Raw genomic sequence first — 26542 nt, forward strand, 5'->3', positions numbered from 1 at the left:
GAGGAACTAATCGCCCTCAGAAGGAAAAAACGCTCTCTTGAGTATGCCCATAATAAACATCCCTCCCCGGACTCAGCCAAAGCATTCAAAGATTCAAATACCCTCTACAAAACAGATATCATCACCCATAAAGCAAACGCCTACAATGCTTGCATTAGCAATGCAGCATCAGACTCTTAAGAGCTCTTCTCTATCCTTAGAGAACTTGAAAATTCACTTCTGACCGGCACACCCACCAACGCAAGCAAAGAATGGTGTACCACCATACAAGATGCTCTTGCCTCCAAAATCGCTATGCTGCAAAATAAAATCAACTCCAAAAGACTACTTCTAGCAATCAAAAACTCCCCCACCCCTAATCCCTGTACCCTTTCCAGTGACAACTCAAACCCCCCCTTTCAATTCACACCCGTCACCCACAATCTCGTATTGGACACAATCTCCAAACTAAAAGCGTCCAACTGCAAAGGAGACACTGTCCCAGCCAAATTAGTCAAAGCCTGTGCCCCTACCCTGACTCCCCTCATCACTAAATTTGTCAATGCCTCATTCAACTCCAACACAGTTCCGACCTGCATTAAAGAAGCCTGGGTTACCCCGCTTCTAAAAAAACCAAATCTAGACCCCACCATTCCAACTAATTATCGCCCCATAACCACGGTTCCATTTTTACTCAAAATCATTGACAAACTAGCTTACAACCAAATTTAAACCCACTTGGAATCCAATCAGCTCCTCGGTACCAGACAATCAGGTTTCAGGCCCAACCACAGCACTGAAACAGCTCTCTTGGACCTCAAAATCCAGATGGATGTCATCAGAGATTCAGGGAAACTCTGCATTCTCCTGCTGTTGGACCTCTCAGCCGCGTTGAACCTGGTGGACCACGACAAACTCTGCAACTCACTTGCCCGCGAGTTTAATTTCTCTAGGGCAGCCACTACTTGGGTGAAATCCTTCTTAACCGACCGCATCTCCAGAGTGTCCATAGGCAAAGAAGCAGCCAACCCCATCCCAGTCCCCATAGGAGTGCCCCAAGGGTCATGCCTCTCTCCCACGCTGTATAACGCATATACCAAGCTCCTGTTCTCAGCACTTGACGATATGGGTGTCATATACACAAGTTTTGCGGATGACACCCAGATCCTTATACCTCTTACAGGCAACTATGACCAGGACACCGTAACAATCAATAAAATGTACGTCATCATACAAAACTGGATGGCGCTAAATAGCCTATGTCTTAACGATGAGAACAAAAGATACAAATGAATAGGTCCAAGGATGCTAGGCTCAGAACAACACCTCCACACGTATTATCAAAATCTGCATTGCTAAGGAAGGAATCAATCTTCAATAGTATGTTGTAGAGATAAATCTCATTTTTTTATATTAAAGTTGTGTGCAAAAAGACATAAATCCAACATCTAGAGAAATTAAGACATCAAAATGGTTTGCTAAAACAGAACAATCAGACAAAAAAATATTTACAACATACAGTGCCAAAAAAACATTTTTTGGGACAATCTCCAAATTGTGTGTGTGTAACAAACCCGACTCCTATTAGGACTTGCCAAGAAATTCACATATTGCAGTGTACATATTCAAGTCAACATTTGTGGAAAACACATAGAACAATGGTGGGTACACAAAATTATTTTTCTTGCGTAAACAGCATTAATGTGCTGTAGTTTTGGGGGGAGTAGTGCGTCTACACCAGGTGTTTCAGCCGTTTCTAGGTGGGCTAGGTGTGCCTCATCTTTAACACGGCCTTCATCAGGACGGAGTTCTGTGTAGATTGACGTCTGTGCTGCAGGGGAAGGAGACTACAGTCAGGGGGGTGTCTGAGCCAAAATTATTTAGTTTGAGTGAATCACGTGTGGTTGATGTAAAATCAAAAAGCACATAGCTTACCTATGGGTTAATAGATTTCACAGGCGCTAAATTTGAGATCTGCTAGCTGCATGGGCTGGTCTCTGTATGGTCCTGTTGCAAATAACAGAGAACGAGAGAAGCAAAGGGAGGTTGAAGCTAAACATGTCCCCGTTTAAAAAGGCATGAAAAAAAGTTTTTTATTATATGCAGGGAAAAGAATCTTACCTCTCGCTGGAGGTCGAAAAATGCTGATCCAGGGTGGTATCAGTGGGAAACAGACACGGCTTGCACAGCTAAAAAATATATATGGCTCAAGGTGAGTGTGGTTACCTAGTAACAACTGTCTCATATATATAGCAGTAAGTGCAGGGTTTATTTTAAAGTACCTATGAGGGTTGCAGCATGGGCAGCCTGTCTGCCAAAAAAGTACGAGCTGGAGCTCCTCAGGCTGCTGTGTCACAGTTGAGACTGCAGGGGCCTGACTGCAAAGCGTTGGTAACGCTGTTGCTAGGTCCTTGTAGGTATTTATATGTCAGCCATCTTGGAATGGCCCTAGGATCGAGTGAGAAACAAAATGATGGATTCTGCTCCATCCGGGGGGCACAAAAAAAGCTCAATCAATTATGGGTGTGATTAGTGTCAACGTGTGTCTAAAAAGTTAATTTAGACAATATTATTGACAAACGGTTGTCATGGCAACCGTAAGCATTGCGGGGTGGCATTGGTTTTTTATACTCTGAGACAACATAGCTAATGGCCCCATGAGGTTGTGATTACCGAAAATACTTCATTTCAATGTGTTGTGGCATGGATCACAAAATGTTTATGTGTCTCAGGAATCTCAGCAGAGAAAAACCATAATTAAGTAGGTGGCCAAAAAAGGCCATCAACCAAGCCAAAAAGAGAGCCAAACATACACCTAGAGAAATCTGTTTGGAAAACAAACCGAAAAAAGATTTGGGAAGACTGGTATGTGTCATCACTTTTGGACCCTTGAGCCTATTGATCCAGAAAACCATCAAGAAGAACTGGCATTTGGTGAAACACCCCGGCACTCTGCACAATGTGCCATGTTTTGCTTTCAAGAAAAACAGAAATCTAAGAGACGCTCTAGTACACACCTTCATAGAGCCACCCCCACAAACACAGAACACACTATGGGATTTACCTCCGATAGTTGGACATCACAAATGTGGTCAATGTGTGGCATGCCCTTTGACCCTACAAAAGAAATCTTTCGAACATGCACAAGTTAAATGGACAATGAAAGATTTTACAAACTGCAACACGAAGGGTCTCATATATGTAATACAATGCCCTTGCAAACTCCTCTACATAGGAAAAACCACACGTGCCATCAAAATGCGCATCTCTGAACATCGTTCCTGTATCAGGAACAAGGTAGCAGACAAGCCCCTAGTAGAGCATTTTATCAGTAAGAACCATAGTGATACTGATCTAAGATGGTTTGTCCTCCAAAAAGTGAAACCAGCAAAGCGTGGGGGGGATCTGAACAAAACGCTGACCCAATTAGAACAACGGTGGGTCCACAGACTTAACTCCGTTCAGGCTGGTCTAAATGTGTCAGTTGAATGGAAGTCTTTCCTGTAATGACATGTGCCCAATGATTGAGTATGAGCTATGAACTTCTTAACACTATGATCATTTTTCATTTCATGAAATGCAGAAGTCAGTAGACATTATGACACTGTGTGTTTTGTTTGGTCAATGTATGAAATCACCTACATGAAAAACTATACTTTCTTTGTTAATTCCAAATGTTTTCTGTCATTATGAAACTATGTATTAAGTTTCCAGGCGACACGCCCTAATTCTCACCCTCTCGGGCTGTTAGTAATACAATACAAACTGTCCACCTACTTAATTATGGTTTTTCTCTGCTGAGATTCCTGAGACACATAAACATTTTGTGATCCATGCCACAACATATTGAAATGAAGTATTTTCGGTAATCACAACCTCATGGGGCCATTAGCTATGTTGTCTCAGAGTATAAAAAACCAATACCACCCCGCAATGCTTACGGTTGCCATGACAACCGTTTGTCAACAATATTGTCTAAATTAACTTTTTAGGCACGCGTTGACACTAATCACACCCATAATTGATTGAGCTTTTTTTGTGCCCCCCGGATGGAGCAGAATCCATCATTTTGTTTCTCACTCGATCCTAGGGCCATTCCAAGATGGCTGACATATAAATACCTACAGGGACCTAGCAACAGCGTTACCAACGCTTTGCAGTCAGGCCCCTGCAGTCTCAACTGTGACACAGCAGCCTGAGGAGCTCCAGCTCGTACTTTTTTGGCAGACAGGCTGCCCATGCTGCAACCCTCATAGGTACTTTAAAATAAACCCTGCACTTACTGCTATATACATTTGAGACAGTTGTTACTAGGTAACCACACTCACCTTGAGCCATATATATTTTTTAGCTGTGCAAGCCGTGTCTGTTTCCCACTGATACCACCCTGGATCAGCATTTTTCGACCTCCAGCGAGAGGTAAGATTTTTTTCCCTGCATATAATAAAAAACTTTTTTTCATGCCTTTTTAAACGGGGACATGTTTAGCTTCAACCTCCCTTTGCTTCTCTCGTTCTCTGTTATTTGCAACAGGACCATACAGAGACCAGCCCATGCGGCTAGCAGATCTCAAATTTAGCGCCTGTGAAATCTATTAACCCATAGGTAAGCTATGTGCTTTTTGATTTTACATCAACCACACATGATTCACTCAAACTAAATAATTTTGGCTCAGACACCCCCCTGACTGTAGTCTCCTTCCCCTGCAGCACAGACGTCAATCTACACAGAACTCCGTCCTGATGAAGGCCGTGTTAAAGATGAGGCACACCTAGCCCACCTCGAAACGGCTGAAACACCTGGTGTAGACGCACTACTCCCCCCAAAACTACAGCACATTAATGCTGTTTACGCAAGAAAAATAATTTTGTGTACCCACCATTGTTCTATGTGTTTTCCACAAATGTTGACTTGAATATGTACACTGCAATATGTGAATTTCTTGGCAAATCCTAATAGGAGTCGGGTTTGTTACACACACACAATTTGGAGATTGTCCCAAAAAATGTTTTTTTGGCACTGTGTGTTGTAAATATTTTTTTGTCTGATTGTTCTGTTTTAGCAAACCATTTTGATGTCTTAATTTCTCTAAATGTTGGATTTATGTCTTTTTGCACACAACTTTAATATAAAAAAATGAGATTTATCTCTACAACATACTATTGAAGAGTGATTCCTTCCTTAGCAATGCAGAGTTTGATAATACATGTGGAGGTGTTGTTCTGAGCCTAGCATCCTTGGACCTATTCATTTCTATCTTTTGTTTTCCTAGTTAACCCTCCTGGGTAGAATAGGTTCCACACCAGGAGCCCTATTTTTTGATCTTAACGATGAGAAGACAGAAGTCCTCATCGTAGGATCTCCAGCCAAAATAGCAACCCTTCACCCAGAATACTCAACCATCAATATCGATGGCACCAATATTCCAGTGTCGAAGCAAGTAAAAACACTAGGCGTGTACATTGACGCCAGCCTGACTATGACTAAACAAATCAATGCGCTCGCCTCCTCCACGGCGCACACCTCCAAATTAATTGCGCTAAGCCGACAATTTCTGACCCCAGCAAACTGCCTCACCCTAGCCAGAGCACTGGTCCTATCGAAATTGGACTACTGTAAAGTATTACTACTAGGCACCTCCAACACTAACCTAGCCAAAATGCAACTCTTGCAAAATAAAGTCCTGACGGCAGCCCTAGGCATAAAACAATCAGACCATATATCCAAGTCTAGGAAAGACGCCCACTGGCTCCCCATCAAAGCCAGAATTATCTTCAAAACATTATGCATCACCCACAAATGCCTTACCAAAAAAGGACCTATCTACCTCAACAATACTCTGCATCCCAAAACTGACAAGAGATTACTCAGATCCAATGACAAATTCATCCTGGACCCCCCTCGATTCAAAACCACAAGAACAGGGGGTAGCAGCTTCACCACTTTAGCCCCCAAACACTGGAACACCCTACCCATTAATATCAAAAAAGCATCCTCCTTCACGGTCTTTAAGAAACAGTTAAAAACCTGGTTATTCAACCAATATTAGCACCTAAAGATAGGACCCGTCCATTGTATATTGCTGTGAATATTTTGTAGTCTGTACCATGTAATGTAACTATTGTAATGTTGAATTTTACTAATTGCTAAACTGTCTTATAATAACCACGCCGTGACACCCGAGGGTCTGGGCGTGTAACAAATGAATTAAAAAAAAAAAAATACCTATTGGCTAGTTTGGCCAAGGAAGGGTCTTTGTGACCTCCAAAATCAGCTGATAGGCCTGCTGGCCCTGACTCAGGTATCTTTGAACTACTGATGGACCCAGTGTAAAAGCCCACTGACTATATTACGGGGACGGGGGGTGGCCTTTGGACCTTCTCAGGGATACCCCCACTTGACCTGACTGGCACACTGTGAATACCTTGCACCCATACCCAGTGGGTACTTTGATTTGATCATGGTTTTCGGCACTTCCTCAGGAGATCCAGAGCCACATGATTGGCTGAATGGGCATGGCCAGTGGCTGCCTTGACTGGTACAGGGACTTTATCCCTTTCCGGGAATGCCAAGCCACCCAATTGGACCACTGGGCATGCCCAGTAGCTACTTTGAAAGCTGAATGACCCAATTGGCTCTGGCTCCCAGGGCCTTTCTCCATAGCAGACCCACATAAGCGTCCCTGAGTTTCCACTAGTATGGACATTTATATTAGATAAATGTATAGTTAGAAGCATTCAAGCCAAGATAGCTGGGGGCAGATCTGTCTCTTTTCGGCTGGCTCCCTCCTTTGGAGCAGTCTCCCTCTCCTTCTCCGTCTTGAATCAGATCACCTCAAGTTCTGCAAACAACTCAAGACCTGTCTCTCCTCCTCCTTCTCTCTCGCCCTCCCTTGCTAACCATCCCTTCAGCCGCTGAGATTGGTGGCTCGGTCCCTCAAAAGTCCAATAGGGTCCTGGACATTTGTCCAATCGCCACCAGCTTACACCCTCCACCCCCTGCACTACCCTCTGAGCCTTCACCTACTAGTTGGGTAGTTGTCTCAGCCCTGCACTTACATGATAAACATCAGACCTCCCTCTTGGCTTGGGATGCCTCCGCCCATGCACTTACCTATTGCCTCCGCAACATGCACCCTGGCACCCCCCTTCTGTGGCTCTTAGCACTTACTCCCTCGCCCCCCTAACTCCTTTTTTCTCTGCACTCGCACATTCTGAATGTCACAGGCTTGGTAGGACCGCTGTCTGTGTTTTTTTTTCTTATTTATTCATTGTCACTTTCATGGTTTATTTGCTCCTTTGTTCCCTTCCCTTTTGCCTTGTGGTGCTTCGAAACACTGTCTTGTACAAGCGCCATAAAAATAATAAATAAATAAATAAATAGCAATGCCTGCCTTCTTATTTGCAAGAATAGTTCAAGAGAGGGAAATATCCCCGGTCCCAACAAAACTCCATATCGGTTCATTCCTGCGGGAGCTCTGGCGCGCTTAGAGAGCTTGGACTATTATGCATCTGACTCGTCTTCTCAGCCAAACTGAAATTTCAGGTGGCTGACCTTTCGGGAACTCTCCAGATTTACCCAGGCCACTCTTTCCCTGCCAGCAACACATGTCTTCCCATTATTTCCTTCATTATACTTTAGTATCTGCACTTACACCTTCTGAATTTAATGACTTCACATTATTGCTACATTTTACTTGTTGCTTTGGTCTTAAAAGGAGCCATAGTTTGCAGACCCCATGATTTGCGTTGCAACAATATGATGCCTCAGAAAGAGTCCTCTAATTAACCAACACGACCACTAGATGTCAGTGCAGCTCCTCTATTGCTGAGCTCACGATCACTTCTAATCGTCAGTCCAAAAGCTGCACCTCTCCTGAACCTCCGCGACACGGAACTCCCTTCAGTGTAGATGCCGTGTGCTCGAGTGACACTATACGAATCCTTTGCTTGGATGATCTAAACGGTTGCATTCATGGAACGCGCACACCAATGCTCCACTTTTTGGCGGGTGTGGATAAACAGCTGCATGGCGTTACTTTGTATTCCGGTGATCCCAGAAGTGTTTTTTTTGTGCATTGTTTTTATTTGATTTTTCTTACTTGCCATTGCCTTGCATTTACTGGAACATTATTTTATTTCAAACATTTAGCACACACCTAAGGCATACTACAAGAGCAGTGGAGTACTCTGAACATTCTAAATAAATAAATAAATAAATAACCTAAAACAACTAGATCAAATCAAAGCAGCTTAAACCACCTCTCTCGCTTACTATCGCGAGACAGATTGTTAGATGAGGACATGGGACAATGATGTTCCTTCTGGGGGACGTCGATCATAATATCACTAAAATGGCGGCTGACTTGACCAGAGAATATTGAACCTTAAATGCATCTAACCATCGAACCCTTCAGCGGGGCCTTCTCCCTATGGCTCAGGGCTGCATGGGTTGGTATGATAAAAGATGACCTCTCCCTCACTCACGCACTTCCGAGAAAGCGGGCCTACAGCGAGCGATGGGCCGGGGTCACATATGCTCTGTAAATGTTGTTTTATTTTGATCGGCAGACTGGAGGTGCACTTTTAGTTTTAGTTCGTCGTTTAAAGCATGATTAGTTCTGGATGGGGTTCTCTGCTTGGATCTATCGTGTTTTACGATTGTATTGTTTTAATGTGTTGGTCAGGAAAGGCTCAAGCAGCTGCAGGACTGATTAGCAAGCAGTCGGTCTAGCAAGTTACATGTGGCAAAATACAAGGACAAGGACATGCAGAAGGAAAAGAGTACAATCATGAACATCAGAATGGATAAGAATAGCAAAGACTATATTGCATTATCAGTCCGTCAGTATAAAGTTTATTCAGAAAACAAATTCCCAAAAACGTACAACACAATAATCTTATAATAACTTTACAAACAAATAAAAGCACAAGTCCACAGGAAAAACATCGGATAAAAAAATACTGAAAAAAACTATGCTCCAGAAATACCAGATTTTCAGCTGATACAAAAATACCACGCAGACACCAATTGGATTGGATCGTTCCTCTTTTAGCAGAGTCTCATTTTCAATGAGGACCTGAGGTAACTCAGCAACGCATGTGCTATAAATGGTGTCACTGGCTAAAGTTGAAATGTTTTAGTAAGGAGGATATCGGGAGGATAGCTCAGGGGCAGCGTGCTCGCCTTGGAAGCAAAGCGTGCAGAGCAACACGGGCTCGGTCCCCGGGTCCGCGCATAGAAATACCCAATTATAATTATAAAGGGGATCGTGAAATGATAACTAGGTTTCACGTAGGCCGGACAGAAGAATAACAGCTGTGACCAATCTTCATTTACTGCTTTGCAAATCTTCAACTTGTGTCGATTCCACCTTGCTGTAATCCCATTGAGCCGAGGGGCATTCAGTCTCCCCCCAGTGATAGGAAGCAGCTTGTTTCCTGCCTTGGGCCACATCAAATAACCAAGCAACTGACCATCAACCAGGGCTACATGAGCTCTGTTGGCAGGTTTTATAATCTCCAAGTACTTTCTTACCTAATTACGCCTTAAGCGTAGATAGACCAAAATTGTGCCCGCCAGTGTTTTTGGGATATCCCTGGCATTATAAAAATAAGAGGTACATTTTCCCTCCTGTAGTATTCTCAGTATACAAGCCATCAATGACATTCCCAACGTGTTTCTTTCCCTGTCAATGCATGCATTATGTATATCTTTTACTCCCATTGTTTTATGTAAATTGTAATCAAAGGGATTCAGCCCTGAAAACAAACGGATTATATCCGAATTGCACAAGCGATATTGAAACTATGTACCACCAATACTGCCTACTTTTTAACTGTTATATATTTTGATTTAAAGAAGAAATCATGTGAGTTGTTTCCATAGCACTTAGAGTGTTAATTATATTCAGCTCCTTTCTTGAGCTAAGCATGAGTGCGTGCTTCTTGCAGGGGCCACCCTGGAAGTTTTTTTGTGAATAATGCCTTGATAATTCATGTGGATTGTGGTTTAGTATAAAGGGCTATTTCCTATTCTCATTGTGCAAATTAATTGGAGGACAAATGTGCCCTTTTCTTTTCAGCCACATTCTCAGAAGGTCGAACTGGGACAATGACCGCCGTAGACTCTGCTCACCGGAGTCTGCCTCGGAGGGCGAAAGCCCCACGCCCAAATAACCAGCAATATCTCTGGGACAAACGTAAATGCTACGCTACCTGTTTGGCGCTGATTGTAGAGTTTTAAAGATTTGATTATTGTTACTAAACAGCCACGCACGGCGCGCTAGAACTTTAAAAAGAGATTGGTTTGTCCTCGGTCCTAAATAAGGGAGCAACCTCATTTTTGCCAGATGTGAATACTATATGGCAAAGGGGGTAACAAACACATGAGACTGGACTTCTCCAAGCAACATAGTAATACAGAGCTGGGTGCTAACATGGCTACACTGGGTGATGCTGTCAGTGCTTAAAGCTCCCCCACCATAGCCACGGTTCAGAGTTATGGCAGCAAGCCAGAGCCATAGCCAAGATTTTCTAACAAATGGGGCCTGAAGTTCATGCAATGGGGCCCACCGCAGTGACATTGACATCTTCTGCCTTCCTACAACATGACTTTATTTGGCATAAAAAGACCATAAAAGTATGACTACATTGCGTTAAATCACAGAAATAAAACAGTCATCCAGTTTGTTAAGTTACAGTAAATGTGCTAAACCATGAGCAAGCAGGTGGCGATTCAATGGTGAACACATCATGCATTGCAACCAATTCTCTGTTATAAAATTATTTAGAAATCTAAAAATCAGAGACAGGAGAGCAATGCTCGCAGCCCTGGGAATTAGAGCAGCACATTCAAAGCCTTTTTCCTAGGTAGCCACGCCCTGTGGCTACATCGTGCAGTTGCAAACCTCACGCGAGTGCATTGACAATGAATTACAAAGGACATGGCAGTTCTGTATGATCGAATGCCAGCTGCATTGAGGATTGGTCTCAAATATGTGTGTCTTCATCGCAGGGATTTGTCACAAATCAATAAGAAATGCAAAACAGTTTCCTTAGTCCCCCCACACAGCGGGCATATCTCCAGGGCTGATTCCCACTAAGAGTGAGTAAAAGGTGCGACCGGGAGAATGCCCACTCCCAACCGCATGTACAATGAGCTTTCAAAGGCACCAGGGATTCCATCTAAATTCCCTTTGGGCCCAATCTCCAAATTGTGTGCAAGATAGTCCAACTCTAGTTTAGAATGAGCAGCATCAGCTAAAAGGTAGTCCTACATTAACATCTGTAAGCTCCCACCCAGCACTAGTGAGTCAGCGTTTACAGATTTTGGCTGGACCTTGCCTGTTCAGGCACTACTCTGTCTATGCCTCTGCAGCAAGCTAAATAGCCTGACATTCAAGGGTGACACCTTGCAGGCAATATTCGAAAATAAAAGCACCAAAGACACGACAAGGGAGGTAAGAATAAGCGACATAGAGGAATGGAAGGACCAAACACACCCCAATGCAGAAAAAGAAACCCAGGATGTGAAAGGGACACAAGCTAAGGTAGAAGATTTGGAATCAAGATCTCAGAAGAATAACGTCAGACCGAGCACTGGAATTATTGGCGGCAGTACAAAATGGAAGCCTTTATTGAGAAACTGCTTAATGAGTTACAAGATAAAACCACCGTCTTGCATCAATTCATAGTTGAGCAGGCACATCGCAAGCATGGCAAGTGCCTAGATGGTTTACTACATGCTTACTAACTTACAAGGACCTCACCTTGACCTTGTCTTGACGCGAGTAAGAGAGAAAATAGACCTGCGGTTTCAGGCCTCAAGAGTGTCCATTTACCTGGACTTCACTACAGCGGTTGAGGTCTCAGGAGGCACACACACATCAGTGACGAAAGTGCTTAGAGAGAGACGAATCCGATACTCTATGCAATATCCAGCCAAAAATAGGGTGGTTTACGAACACAAACCCCATGTTTGTCCACTTCTGAGGAAGCCAGTGAATTTGTGGAAAGGTTGCTGTTTATATATTTTTTTTAAAGCAATGGAACAACACGGAAAGAGGAGATCGACCACAAACACACCCAGAGACCGGGACTGAAATGCACGCATGGCTCAGCTATAAGAAGAATTCAGTAGCCTTGGCATACCAACAGAAGATGCCTCCCTCTTTTTCATCTCTCTAAACAAAATGTCACAGAGCAGGTGTATCCTTTTATACACATTTTCTTTCTTTGAATAGGGTTGCAGAACAGGTGAAGGACAAGGTGGCGGTATGGGCTTGCACCCCCTAGCGTCTGCTGCCTAATGTACAATCTAGTTATACTTGGTTACATTTTAAAGTAAAGGAAGGAATTTGAAGGATGCAGTGGTCTTGGGTGGGGCAAGTGGGATAGGGGATTCAAAGTTTAAGAGAGTGGGAAAATTAATTATAGTCCGATGGTCTAACAATGTATTTGGAAATATGGGGCTACCAATAGTAATATGTTTGTGGATAGGTTGCGTTATGTTGCAATGATACTGTAGGAGAGGGGTAGGAAAAGACCCTTTGCTTACTGAAAATAATGAGTTGGAATATGAGAGGTATCTAGACGTTACATCTAAATCCAATTCATCTAAGTCCTTTCCATCTAATTTTATTCATCGAAAATACTTGCCAACGAAATGCATTTTCTTTGAATAAAATTCAATGGATTTTATGGTTAGGGCAAGGGTTAGAATTAGGGTTAGGGGAAGGGTTAGAATCAGGGTTAGGACAAGGGTTAGAATTAGGGTTAGGGTTAGGGCAAGGGTTAGAATTAGGGTTGGGGTTAGGGCAAGGGTTAGAATTAGGGTTATGTTAGGGCTAGGGTTAGAGTTAGAGTTAGGGTTGGGTCAGGGTTAAGGAGGTTGGGCTTGGGGGTTGGGAGAGCCGGGGGGAGGGAAACCCCACCAATATACAATAAACATTAAAACGTTACAAGGAGATGGGCAGTGCTGAAATTTCAGCACTGGATAGCTCCATGTTATGTTTTAACGTGGGAAATAAAAGCATCAAAAATGCTAGTTTTTACTTTTAAAAGCACATATCCATTGTAACTTGTCCATCCCTATATTCGATGGAAATGTACTTTTACATGCAAAAGATAGCATTTCGATGGATTTACATTCAATGGATTTGCATCGATGCATTTGTATTTTGATGCATTTCCATCAATGGAAAGACCATAATCCAATGTGAGAGGACTCAGTTGATAGTTTGAGGTGAGGAAGATCAGTGTGTATGTCAATATGCAGGACGCCAATATCCTAATGTTGCAAGAGACACATCTAAAAGGGGCTGTGAATCGGTCTGTGTTGAGATCATGGGGGTTTGCAGATGTTTTACTTTACATTGTATTCCACCAACTTGTAGCTTTACAACTATTATACATAAAGCTCTAGGCTTCCAAATGGACGATGTTGTGATAGATGAAGAGGGGAGAAATATGATGCAGTAGTATTTATGATTTATGGATTTTCCATGTTGCTGCCGTTTGAACTTGCTATTTTGATTTGTTTAAACTATATTTTAGGTCAGGACGTTAATGTGAGAATTAACAGGCATGTAAATAGCTAAATTCGACTCTCAAGCATATATACACTATTTGCACATTTTATCGACACAAATTGCATTTTAGCATATATTTTATTGAGTTTTTAACTTGATAATTCATTGAATTGCTTTATCTGCCTAGACGCCTTTCGCGCCTTTTAAAACCATCCAGGTGTTCTTCCTGATTGTTTTGTGCTAGAGAACTACAGTTCCCTGTGCTTTTGTAGTCCTCGCGCCCTCTTAGCTAATTATCTGGCGTGTCAGAGTTGGCGCGCCAGGGGCTAGCAAGTCTGCTAGTACATAAACCCTGCATTCCACGCTCGTGACATTTATTGATTTTCCTTGTTGCTGCCATTTGATCTTGTTATTTTGATTTGTTTAAACTGTATCTTAGGTCAGCACGTTCACGTGAGAATTAATAGACCTATAAATATCTAGATTCGACTCACAAGCATCTATGCACTATTTGTTTTTATCGACAGAAATTGTATTGAAGCATATATTTTATTGTGTTTCAAACTTGAATATTTATTATATGCTGTGTCTGTTTAAATGCCTTTTGCGCCTTTTAAAACCATCCTGGTGTTCCGCCTGATTGTTTTGCGCTAGATAACTACAGTTCCCTGCACTTTTGCTGCCCTTGCGCCCTCCGAGCTAATTATCAGGCGTGTCAGAGCTGGCGCGCCAGGGGCTAGTAAGTCTGTGCAAGTCCTCGATAGGGCACACACCTTTGCCAAGACCCTACATGTTGGGTTGCACTGTTCCTCCCGTGTTTTAGTATGGAACTGCTCCAGAAACTGGATGCCGTGCGTGCTGCACAACAGCAGGTTCACCAGGAGACCATCGCAGAACGTTTTTTATGTCAACAAGCATATTGGAAGGCATATTGGGAGGCTATTGTGCTACGAAATCTAAATCTTCCGCTGGTGAGTACAGAGCCAGAGGCTGTGCACAATGTTCACTGCGTACCTGCTCTGGAAAAACCTTTGCCCCCAGTGAAAATGTCTGCCTCTTTTTTGACTTCAAACGAAACGTGGTGTTTCTTTGATCCATACATTAAAACTGTGGGTGTGAGAGAAAGGATTGTAGTGGAAGACTTTCGGCTGGCAGTTTTAAAGCTTGCTCTCCTTAACACCAGGTCCTTGCCTAAACATGTTATTGACATTGTAAGGAAGGCATGGTATCAACAGTAAGACAGACACAAGTGACCACAGTTCAAGGGAGTTTATTGAACTTTAGTAAGGGTGTTCAAAACGCCTATCTAAACCTAAATCTACAGATGGGAGCAAGCTACGACCATCAAATAACAATAACGCATTCCTAGTGGAGTCTTGTCAAAAGAGCATATACTAAAAAAACAATTGCCAATCCTTACTGCTAATTTACAAATACTGTGGGGCAGTGTTCATGAAAATGAAAGAGGTATTCACAAAATAATATGTCAAGGTGTTCGGGCCGTTGGCCTCCTTCCCCACGTTTTCAGCATGGGGCAAGGTGGTTCACTTGAGCAAAGCACACACTCTGGCTTCTGCAGCATGAGGATACAGTTCTATTACCAGCATCAGGAACTTCTGTGTCCAAGTCTCTTTATTTCTTAAAAGTCTCTTGACTCAGAAAGCCTGATGTACAAAAACAAGATGCGAAAATTATTTTCTTTTTACCAGTATTCAAAGTGGGTGTTCACCCTGGATCCCCCTCAGCCAGGCTCAGATCCCTTTCAAAATCAAAAGTTCAACATTGGATCCCTCTCTTCCGGGCTCAGATCCCCTTATTACAATGTTCAAAGAATAACTTGCGGTTTACCCTGGATACCCTGTAGCTGGGTTCAGATCCCTTTCTTCTACTCAATCAATCTCCCTCAGCCTGACTCAGACCAATTGCAGTGTACATTAAACCATCAAAGACTTTCGAATGTGCACAGGTTTAGCTTGACCCTTTGCAGGACCACTTCAATGTCAAGATTCAATTTTCTCACACTTAGCATCAGTTGGATACCTAACTGAGACTTTCAAATGAGCACCCACATGACTCCGGACAACTCTGCAGTATCTTTTCTTGGGCTCCCAAAGTTCAGTCGCTCCTTTTGTTTCCAATTATATTTGCGTTGCTCATCACCTACGTCTCACACACTGTTCGCTTTAGATATCTTCATACAATGTTGCTGTTTGCAACCTTGGTTCAAAACACAGGCTGGTTTGGCATCAGTCTCTCTGACTCACTGGCTGTGCTGCCTTTACTGACACTGCTTTGTTGTTGGAGCTAAGGACAGTACCACAGCGGTAATCGCTCCTCCCCACCTTGGTTATCGACGCAGGAGAGCCACGGGTATCTCTGACACACTGTGCAGGTATGAGCAGCTTTAGCTCTTGGTCTTAGGTTTCTTATTTTCCAAGGTTCACAAAAGCAACTGTCTTTACAAGTCTAGGGTGCTTCCCTCCTTGCACCCCTTTCTGGTCTTGCGGTCTTTCTCCTCGTATTAAACTGCCATCTTGGAACTGCTGTTTCCTCTTGTTTTTTGCCTCACTCAGAGTGTGCTTTCATGCTCCGCTTTTATCTGTGTGGGGAAGTGTGATGGAAGTCAGGTGTGTGTAATGATCCATAATTGCCTGACCTTGCCAGACAATTGTATTGGGACATGTCAGGTATAAGGCTCTGGTGTTAGTCCATTGCCACTCACAGTGAGCTGTCCATGAGAAAGTGTTCTGTCGGGAAAGTGGCGGGGGTTGAGTTCTTAGGTATACTATCTGGTAGGATGGGAAAAAGGTATTACAAGGAAGGGAATACTGCATCTCACCATCCGCTGTCCCACTTCCACTCCCCAAAGACCCCTCATCCGGGTGATCGTCCCGCACTGGTGCACTCCCAGTAACTGGATCCAAAAGCGATGGCTGAGTCTTGGCCACCTTGATGACAGATCCCCGGGGACTAGCGGGCGAGAACCCTCAGGTATCTCACATACCCTTCCCCTATGTGAGGTGGATATGACTGGTCTTTGTCCAGTTTCTTCCTTACTAAGACCTTGGAAAGAACAGGGATGAGATATATCCAGGGATCTTGCATATTCCACTAATCTTTTTTTGAATGTATAGGTGGTTTTATCGGTCTCTCAAAAATAACCAACAAACTGGTCTCTAGGAGTTGACTCTGGTTTTATGGGTATCTTGGGATGTTTCATGGGATTTCATCTATTCCCAGTCCCTTATTATGGAGAGTTTTGGCCAGCAGCCCTGTGGTGAACATTCTCTATAGTGCGGTGGGGTTTCCAGCAAGAGATTGGAAAATGTAGGGGAATCCCGACCCAGAATAACTTCCTCTGGGAGTGCAGGAATGATGGCTGAAGATATTAAACAGGACTCGCCCCTGATGTTAATGTATATGGGAATTTTAGGGTACACTTCACTGTCCCCATGTACACCGGTAACTCTAACAAGGGTAGCATTCTTGAGGTCTGTTGTTGTGACCAAGTCAGCTCTTTTCTAGCGGTTTGCTTGCTCCCTGAGTCAATTAACACCTTTACTTGCCTCCCATTCACCCAAGCCTTTTCACATGTGAAGTCAGCAGAGGACTGACATAAACACATGCTGAAGGTCTCTAAATCTTCTTCGGGTTCTTCCCACTCTTCTCCTTTTAAACTGCCTATTTCCATAGGTTCATCTTTTAAATTGTTCAGACAGTTTGAGGCCAAGTGCCCCATTTCTCTACATGAAAAGCAGATAAGAGGGGGTGGTCTGCTTCCTTTAGGTTCCTCCCTTTTACTTTCTTCTCTACTTTTAGGGTCAGATCTTTTGGCTTCTGGTCTTTCCTTTGGTATCCATTTCTTGGTTTTATATGACCCTCTGGGTTTGTCTACTCCCTGAAGTTGGAGTTGGTGGGTAGGTTTGTTCCTCACTTCGATGTACCGAGTGGAAGTGTTTGCCTGCATCTGAGTGGTTTTGTGCAGTTTAAATGGCTATGGCTAGGGTAGGTTGACTTAATTGTAATACGTCCTTTTGCAAAAAAAGGGGGTAAGGAATTGGTGAATTGTTCCAATGTAATAATTTCTAGTAATTCTTCAAAGGATTTGTTATTGGTCCAAAAGGCTACAGTGTTTTTGATACGTTCACCCATTTCCAGGGGGGTTTCTCCAGGATTTAATTTAATAGCCCTCAATTTCTTGCCAATAGAAATTACAAATTTGACCTACTCTTTTCAAAAGCCCTTCTTGGATAGATGTAAAGGTGGCTCTGTGTGCAAGACTGAGTAGTTGGTAGGCATTCTGTAGTTCACCTTTCAACAGGGGCCCCAAATAGCGTCTTTTTATGTTTTCTTCCCATTCTAACTGTTCGGCTAATAGTTCGGAATTCAGAAAGAAGTTCCCTAGATCTTCGCCTTCTAGGTATGGTTGAAGTATCCCCTGTGGTAGCAGGGGTCTGGCTTGCAACTTGACCAATTTCATCAAGTTTTGTTGAAGCCTAGCTTTGGCCTGCATTTGATGGGCTGCGAACTGGGGTATGACAGCTGCTAGGTCGGCCATTTCATCCAGTGGGGTAAGAATTCCTTCAGTGTTTTTTTCTGAATTGGAAAAAAAAGGTATTGACTCCTTCTGATGAAGTTTCGAAGTCATCTGATCTTTCTGAGTCTGATTCCGCCAAAGGGAACGATTTTGGTAGGTTGGTCTCTAACTCTGAAGGCCCTGCAACTAAGGGTAATGGGGTATGAAAAAAAAGGTTCAGGAGCGGGGAAGTTTAGGGCACTAGTTCTAATGAAGATAAAGGCTGGTCGGAATTTCATTATTATTCAATCTCACTGTTGGATATTATAATGAGATAGTAGGAGGGTAGCTAATAGTACTTGAGTTTTAAAAAACAGGTCTTGAGATTTGAGACATCCAATCGAGGACAAGACATGGGTGGACATTTGGACGAGAAGCTACTCTTCATCGATATGTGTCACTAACATGGAATGCACCCTCAAACTGCTCTTCCGATGGTACTACACCCAGAACGCCTCCACCACATTCAGAATTTATTGGACCCGAAATGCTGGCAAAACTGTGGAGCACGAGGCACCTACATGTACATGTGGTGTGAGGGTCCCACTGTCCAGAGCTTAGGCGAAAAAGTCCTCTCCACAATCAAAGCCATCACATCCATTAAACTCCCGAAAGAGCCTGAGTTGATCCTCCTACGGACCCCACTTCAGAAGGCTTATCCGAGGACAGAGGTCAACTTGCTCAACTACTCTTGGTAGGACGAATCACAATTGCTTGCACCTGGAAAGCCCCAGAGGGGCCACTGGCAGCGTTATAGTGGATAACAATTTGGGACATCCTAGTAGCGGAAAACATCACTCCGGTGAGGGGGGATTCCTTCACAGATTCACGGATATTTGGGCTCCACTGCTGGACTATGACCGCTCCTACCTAGCACTAACCCTCAATCCCTGACTACCAAGACTAACTCTGGGGTACGTCACCTGAATATTCCACCCTGATCTTTCCTCAATGCATAAGTACCATGGGTCAAGGGTCTTGAAAGCAAGAGCGGGGTACCTCTATTGGAGGGAAAATGGGAATAACTCTGCACAAGTGACTTACTATTGTTTCTGTTCAATGCTATATGTAAACATGCTGTATGTTTGACCCCATTTCTGTGAACGAATAAAATAAATTGTAAAAAAAAAACAGGTATTGGCGACCAGTCGGGATAAGTAGTTGGAAGAACAAAACCTCTTTTAGAGTGGATACACAGTCAGAGTCAAGGAGTTCAATGATTTGTTTTTCCCCTTCCGGTGGTACGACAATTAGCATGTATTTTCAATTTTTATCAATTGAATCAGATCCCACTGGTGACACCACAAATAAGGAAGGCATAGTATCAACAGTAAGACAGACGCAAGTGACCACAGTTCAAGGGTGTTTATTCAACTTTTTCAACGTTGTGAAAAAGGCCTATCTAAACCTAAATCTACGGATGGGAGCAAGCAATGACCATCAAATAATAATAATGCAGTCCCAGTGGAGTCTTGTCAAAATAAAAGGGCCTATACTAAAAACCTATTGCCAATCCTTACCGAAAATTTACAGCTAGTGTGTGGCAGAGTTCATGAAAAAGAAAGAAGTTTTCACAAAATAATACGTCAGGATGTTCGGGCCGTTGGCCTCCCTTCCCCACATTTTCAGCACTCGAGCAAAGTACACACTCTGGCTTCTGCAGCACGAGGACACAGTTCCATTACCAGCATCAGGACCTTTTGTGTCCAAGTCTCTTTACTTCTTAAAAGTCTCTTGACTCAGAGGGCCTGATGTACACAAACAAGATGCAAAAGTTATTTTATTTTTTACCACTATTCAATTTGGGTGTTCATCCTGGATCCCCATCAGCTTTACTCAGATCCCTTTCAAAAACAAAAGTTCAATGTTGGATCCCCCTCTTCTGGGCTCAGATCCCCTTATTACAATGTTCAGAGAATATTCTTGCTCGGGTGACTCACGCTGCACCCCGAATACCCCTCAGCCAGGCTCAGATCTGCTTCTTTTACCCAATCAGTCTCCCTTAGCCGGGCTCGGAGCAATTGCAGTGTACATTAAACCATCAAAGACTTTCAAATGTGCGCAGGGCTTAGCATGACCCATTGCAAGACCACTTCCATGTCAAGATTCCCTTTTCTCACACTTAGCATCAGTTGGATACCTAACAAAGACTTTTGAATGAGCACCCATGTGGTGCCAGACCACTCTGTCTGCAGTATCTTTTCTTGGCCTCCCAAAGTTTAGTCGCTCCTTTGGTTTCCAATTATATTCGCTTTACTCATCACATTGAAACTTGTGTACGAGCGCGATAGAAATAAAATATCAATTAAAAAAAAAACTTACATCACACACACACTGTTCGCTTTAGATATCTTCATACAATGTTGCGGCATGCAACCTTAGTTCAAAACACAGGCTAGTTTGTTATCAGTCTCTCCAACTCGCCGTCTCTGCTGTCTTTACTGATGCTGCCTTGTAGGGGCCAAGGACATAACCACAGCGGTAATCGCTCCTTCCCGCCTTGGTTATTCACGCAGGAGAGCCCCGGGTACCTCCGACACACTGTGCAGGTTTGAGTAGTTACCGGTCTTAGGCTTCTTGCTTTCCAAGGTTCACGAAAAGCAACAGTCTTTACAGGTTAAGGGCACTTCCCTCCTTGAACACCTCTCTGGTTTTGCCGTCTTTCTCCTCATATTAAACTGCCATCTTGGAACTGCTGTTTCCTCATGTGTTTTGCCACGCTCAGAGTTTGCTTTCGTGCACCGCTTTTTAGCCATGTGGGGAAGTGTGATGGAAGTCAGGTGTGTGTAATGATCTGTAATTTCCTGACCATTGTATTGGGACATGTATACGGCTCTGGTGTCAGCCCATTGTCGATCACAGTGAGCTGTCCGTGAGAAAGTGTTTGTACTGGGAAAGGGGAAGAGGGGTTGAGTTCCTAGGTATCCTACCTGGTAGGATGGGGAAAACCTGTTACAGGCAAGCGGATATCATGTCTCACCATCCGGTGTCCCACATCCACTCCCCGAAGACCCCTCATCCAGGTGATCCTCCTACACTGTTACACCCCCAGGAACTGGATCCAAAAGCGATGGCCGTTGCTGGACCACCTGGATGACTAGGTCCCCGAGGACTCCCAATGAGACACCTTTAGGGTTCTCACAACGTCCACGATTATATTGTGGAAAACCAAGTGGATATTATGTGTCTTACGGAGACATGGTTATTGGACTTGCAGAGGCCAATGATAAAACAAGCGACTACTTCGGGCTATGTCTTCTTTGGAAAAAATCAGTCTGAGGGCCTTGGGGGTGGTGTCGCTATTATCGGCAGTGGAGACTTAGGAATGTACAAAGTCAAGATAGACTGTGACGAGTGTGACATTTTACACACAAAGATTACCCTGAATCATAATAACAGCATTCATTTCATCCTGACCTACAGACCTCCCACAGAGATGCCTTTGTTTAATGAACACATTGTCCAACTGCTATCTTCTCTACAGAAACCAAATTGCACCACAATATTTATGGGTAACCTAAATCTTTGGAAAGGGGACCCCAGCGATAAGGCCGCTTTGGACTTAGAACTTTCCCTAAAAAATATGGATATTCATGTTCACAACTCAGACCCATCTCATTATAAAGGGCCACATTTTAGCTCTCTAGTAGAAACATTAAAGTGGTTGATGGGGCTACGGCTCCATTTATTTGGTTGGATAATTTTGTTTATCAGAGGTAACATGGAGCTTTCTCGACCTTATCAGTGTAAACACGAGAGCCCCCGCAAGGTCCATGGTAGAAACTTTCAAAAAAAGTAAAACCTCGGATCTAGCCAGCTGTCTGAGGGATCTTATGTCTCGATTGACCAGGATTCCCCCAACACTCTAATGAAGAGCATTAATAGTCATTTGGAATCGTTATTAAATAGAACTGTGCTGTTAGAGCTTAGAACAGTCAGAGATTGTCCTAATCACCAGAGTTGGTTTACGTCCGACCTAACTCTGCTTAAACAGAGGAAAAGACATGCTTAACGTAATTGGCTTAAAGAAAAAACACAGGCAAATAAAACTAGAAAAGAAGCCTGGAAACTTACTGATAAGGAACACAAACTTAAGATTATGGAGGTGAAACAAAATTATTAAAATGAACAAATAACGAAAGCAGGAAACAAAACAAAATAATTATTGAAATTGCTAAAAGCTTGGGACAAGCCCAGCGCTTTGAATCAAGCTATTAACCCGGATAGAGATGACTGTACAGAAAGCCTTAGCGGATACAATCACTCTGGCTCATGCTAGAATCTGCAATGACCTGGATCTACAAACTGCACTGGAATTCCTTGGCATCGAAGGGCAGGAACAACGTCGGGAATCTCAGGTGTCTTTCTGCTTCACTGCTGTAACTAACAGTAATGTAGTTTCCTTACTGACAGATATGCACCATACCAGTTGTCCTGGACACCTTCTTCTATCAAAAATTATTCTCAAGAAAAGGGAAATGTTTGCACCGTTTTTTAGAAGATTTATTAATGCCTCTTTTGCACAAGGTTCTGTGCCTGCGGCCATTAAGGATGTTGTGGTGACACCGCTTTAAAAAAAAATCCTAAGGAATTTGAATCCTAAGGAACGCTCAAACCTGAGGCCAATAACTAACACTGCACTCCTCTTGAAAATAATTGATAAAATGGCTACTAAACGGATGCAACACTACTTGGAGGCCATGAGCCGTCTTCACAACAAGCAATCTGGCTTTGCTCATGGGACAGAGCGCACTCACCTCAACCTTTGCACTCACATGCTCACTGCCTTAGAAAGGAGTGGTTCGGGACTGTAGATTCTTTTAGATTTATTGGCAGCTTTCAACCTCCTTGAACATAAACGACTGCTGAACACACTGACTCTAATAGGTCGTTTTTCAGATAAAGCCATAGAATGAATGGAATCTTTCCCTTGTGGTCATAATTCCAGAATTTGCTGGCGGGATGCCTCATCCGACTTTGCTCCTATTCTGTTTTGAGTCCCACAGGGGGCTTACTTATCCCCATCTCTTTTCAACATTTACATTAAACAGCTATGCGTTGAAATAGAAAAACTGGGAGTTTTCTTCACTAATTACGCAGATGATTTCCAGTTATACTTGGAACTGAGTGGGAATTATGTAAATGATCGGGAAAAATTCAATGAAATGTATAAGCTCATCAAGGACTGGATGACTACAAACTGGCTATGTCTAAACGCTGCCAAAACTGAACTCATGGTCTACGGGTCCAAATATTCCAGAGAAAGACTGAGCTTGGAGTGTAAGAGTTTTTGCATAGATGGAGGTCACATTCCTGTGGTCGACTAAGTTAAAACCCTCGGTATCGCTATGGAGGCATCACTGAATGTGAATGCCCATGTAAACCATGTAGTAAAACATTCTAACTTTTATTTGCGGGTTCTGAGACAGATTGGCCCTCTGGTAACCCAGAAAAATCACAAGAAGCTAGTCTGAGCCATTGTTTTACCCAGACTCGACTATTGCAACTCGTGCTACGTGGAGCAAGCAAGGAATGACTAGGTAAGCTCCAAAAGAGTCAAAATGATGCGGTACGAGCATTATGCAATATTGCATGAAGAGAACTGGTATCTAGGGCTTGGAGGGAGCTCAGCTGGCTCCCTGTGGCAGCCAGGGTCCAGTTTAAGGTACTTACGCTAGATCAGAAGTGCATGTTTGGAACTGCGTCGTACTAGCTGAAGGAGAAATTGGAAGTCCATAAACGAGCTCGCAATCTTCAGTCATCCGATGCTCATGGCCTATCATTCCCGCATCAAGAGAAACAGGGGGATGGGCGCTCATTTCCTGTCCTGATTGCTCAGGCCTAGAATGAGCTGCCTGAGCACTTGTGGAAGGGAAATCTTGTTCTCACCTTCAGGAAAAGCTTGAAAGCTAGACTGTTTGCCTAGGTAGGTTCCCTGTTGTTTTCCCCATCTCATGGTTTTGTGTTGCCCATGTTTCTGTGTAGCACCTGGATGCCCAAGGGTTTTGGCGTTTAATAAATACACAGACATAGAAATAGAAAATACAGAAATAGTATACTCTTGAGAACCTTTATGCACCAAGATAATTACCTCTGTTTTCTTTGTTTATCTGGCAGGAAAACGCATACAATATATGGACTCGGCTCTAATCTGGGCAGGACACTACAACTCCATCCTAGATTCCAAAATTGACAGGTTCGACGTGGTCAGAAAGCTATCTGTAGGCAGCTGCCAGGAAACTGTTACAGGTTATGCCTTTCACTGAGCCTGGTGGATGCTCGGAGAATGTCGCATGAGGATGCAAAAGAATGTACACACTGCTCATCTGTACACCACATGCATTTCCACATCAGCATGTTCCTGGTTTCGACAGAGATCCTGGGGAAAAACAAGTGCTTGCACCATTCTTCCGAGGTCATTCTCTGATCATTCCTCTGTCATGTTACATTTTGGCCAAATAGGAGCCCCCAGGGAACGTCCTCCCTGGTGGTTCAAATCAGCGACACCTTTAGATATTGTGTTTCACAGTGTGGTCTCAGCTTACCTGTCCTGCACAGATTGAAGATGTACCTTCCAACCACTACTGGACCGTACCAACTGAGGATTTTGAAATCATCTTCAGTCTGGACACCCCTGAGGGGAAAGAGGATTAGGAGACAATAACAAACGTCCAGACGTCAGCTCTACCCTCAGTCTCAGCTCACTAGGGTCTCTCTCCGGGTGTCTGCTGATCTGTGAAAACATAAACACACCTTTGACATCTGTTCTGCTGAACTTGGACCACAATAACCTCCCACTTCCCAAACCTTTCTATACCTGGTTGCCTTCGCAAACTGCTCGAAGGCTGTTTAAGGTTCCAACTGTATCTTCACTGTAAATTGTCCTGGGGTGAACCTGACCCAGTTAATCTGCTGCTTTTTTATGCTCTTAGACTAACTTGAAATTGTATTTTTCCTAAAATGAGCAAACTCTTAGAGTCTTTCTTCTTCCTTCTTATTTTTTTGAAAACAGAGTCTTTTTCTCTCAGGTGTACTTTTCAGCATTACAACTATATACATTTTTCACATTTTCTCGCATCCGCTCATTAACTCTTTATTCTGCGCTTCCCGCGCTCTGTAACCTTGTCACTGCGATCCCATGCTCTTTTATTCAATATCTGCACTCCCATGTTCTGTAAAGTGTCTTCAAGGCTCTTAAATTCTATTTTTGTGCTCCTGCGCTCTGCAATCATTGCCTTGCTTGTGCAATGAGCCCGGTAACATCTGCGCACCCCGTGCTCCACTGAATGAAGGGCTTGCTTTCGCCCAAACGAAGCTCTCCAATGCTTCAAGGCGTTGCTAGGCTACTCAAGCTTCTTCCCCACTGGGTCACATGCGCGATATAATGCTGCAAGGTCCATTTCTCAAAAGGACTCACGCACATAATGCTGCAAGGTCCTTTTCTCAAAAGGACTCACGCACGTCACTGCCTTCGCTGCCTGATCAACAGAAGTGCTGTGTCCTCCAAAAAGCCCAACTCTACTTGCACTATATAGAACTACTGATTTCCCTATTTACTAGAAGAGTCTGGTTACCATACGAAATTCACTGCAATACTATAGTTTTAAATCCCAAACACTTAGCACCTTTTTCCGTCTGCTGAAAGAGTTCTCCTGACTAGTTTCTGTAGATCTATCTCAAGAGCCGCTTCCATTATGACCGTCCTAGTTGGCTTCTAAGGAGGAAAGACATTTTAGAACACCAGTGAAGTTTCCAAATAGTCGCAAGTTACCCCTCAGCCAATCACTGTGAATGATCTCCTCTCCATCTTGGAATGGGATGATCCCTTTGCCCTAAAAGGCTATTGTTAAGAAAAATCAAACATGCACGACACAAACTGTTCCAACATCCAAGCACAATCAATTGTCCTCAACACACACGCAAAGCAAGGACTCAAATCCTCTTTTTCCTGGGCCTGAGCAGTGACCTGACATTCCTGGGCAGAAAACTGACACAAAGCGAGATCAAGGAACACACTATAGAATTGTTTTAGGAGAATGCAGGGTCTGTGGATAGACCAGATAGCCAGCTGAGTCAGGTATTTAACTAAAAGCGTGCTACGCTTCTGCAAAGCATTTTGTGTTCCAGATTTTGGTTTCTAGTGTAATTCTCATCTTCCTCATGGACCGCCGAGTCCCCTACCCACCCCCAGCCCTCCTCCTTCACTCCCTCTCCCTTACCTGGATTCCAGCCCACCCTCGCCCCTTGATTAGCCTTGGGCCAATTGTCTGTAACACCTGCCTGGTACATGGAGAAGCAGAGCCCTCGGCACTGCATTTATGAGCCAGATATCCAGCTGATTCAGGTATTTAAATAAAAGTGTGCTTCACTCTTGTGAAGCATTTCGTGTGCCTGATTTTGGCTTCTAGTGTAATTTTTGTCTGCCTAATGGACCGGCGAGTCCCCTTCCCCACCCC

Source organism: Ambystoma mexicanum, chromosome 9 (genome assembly GCF_040938575.1).
Source record: "Ambystoma mexicanum isolate Mex_15411 chromosome 9, UKY_AmexF1_1, whole genome shotgun sequence".
NCBI lineage: Eukaryota > Metazoa > Chordata > Amphibia > Caudata > Ambystomatidae > Ambystoma > Ambystoma mexicanum.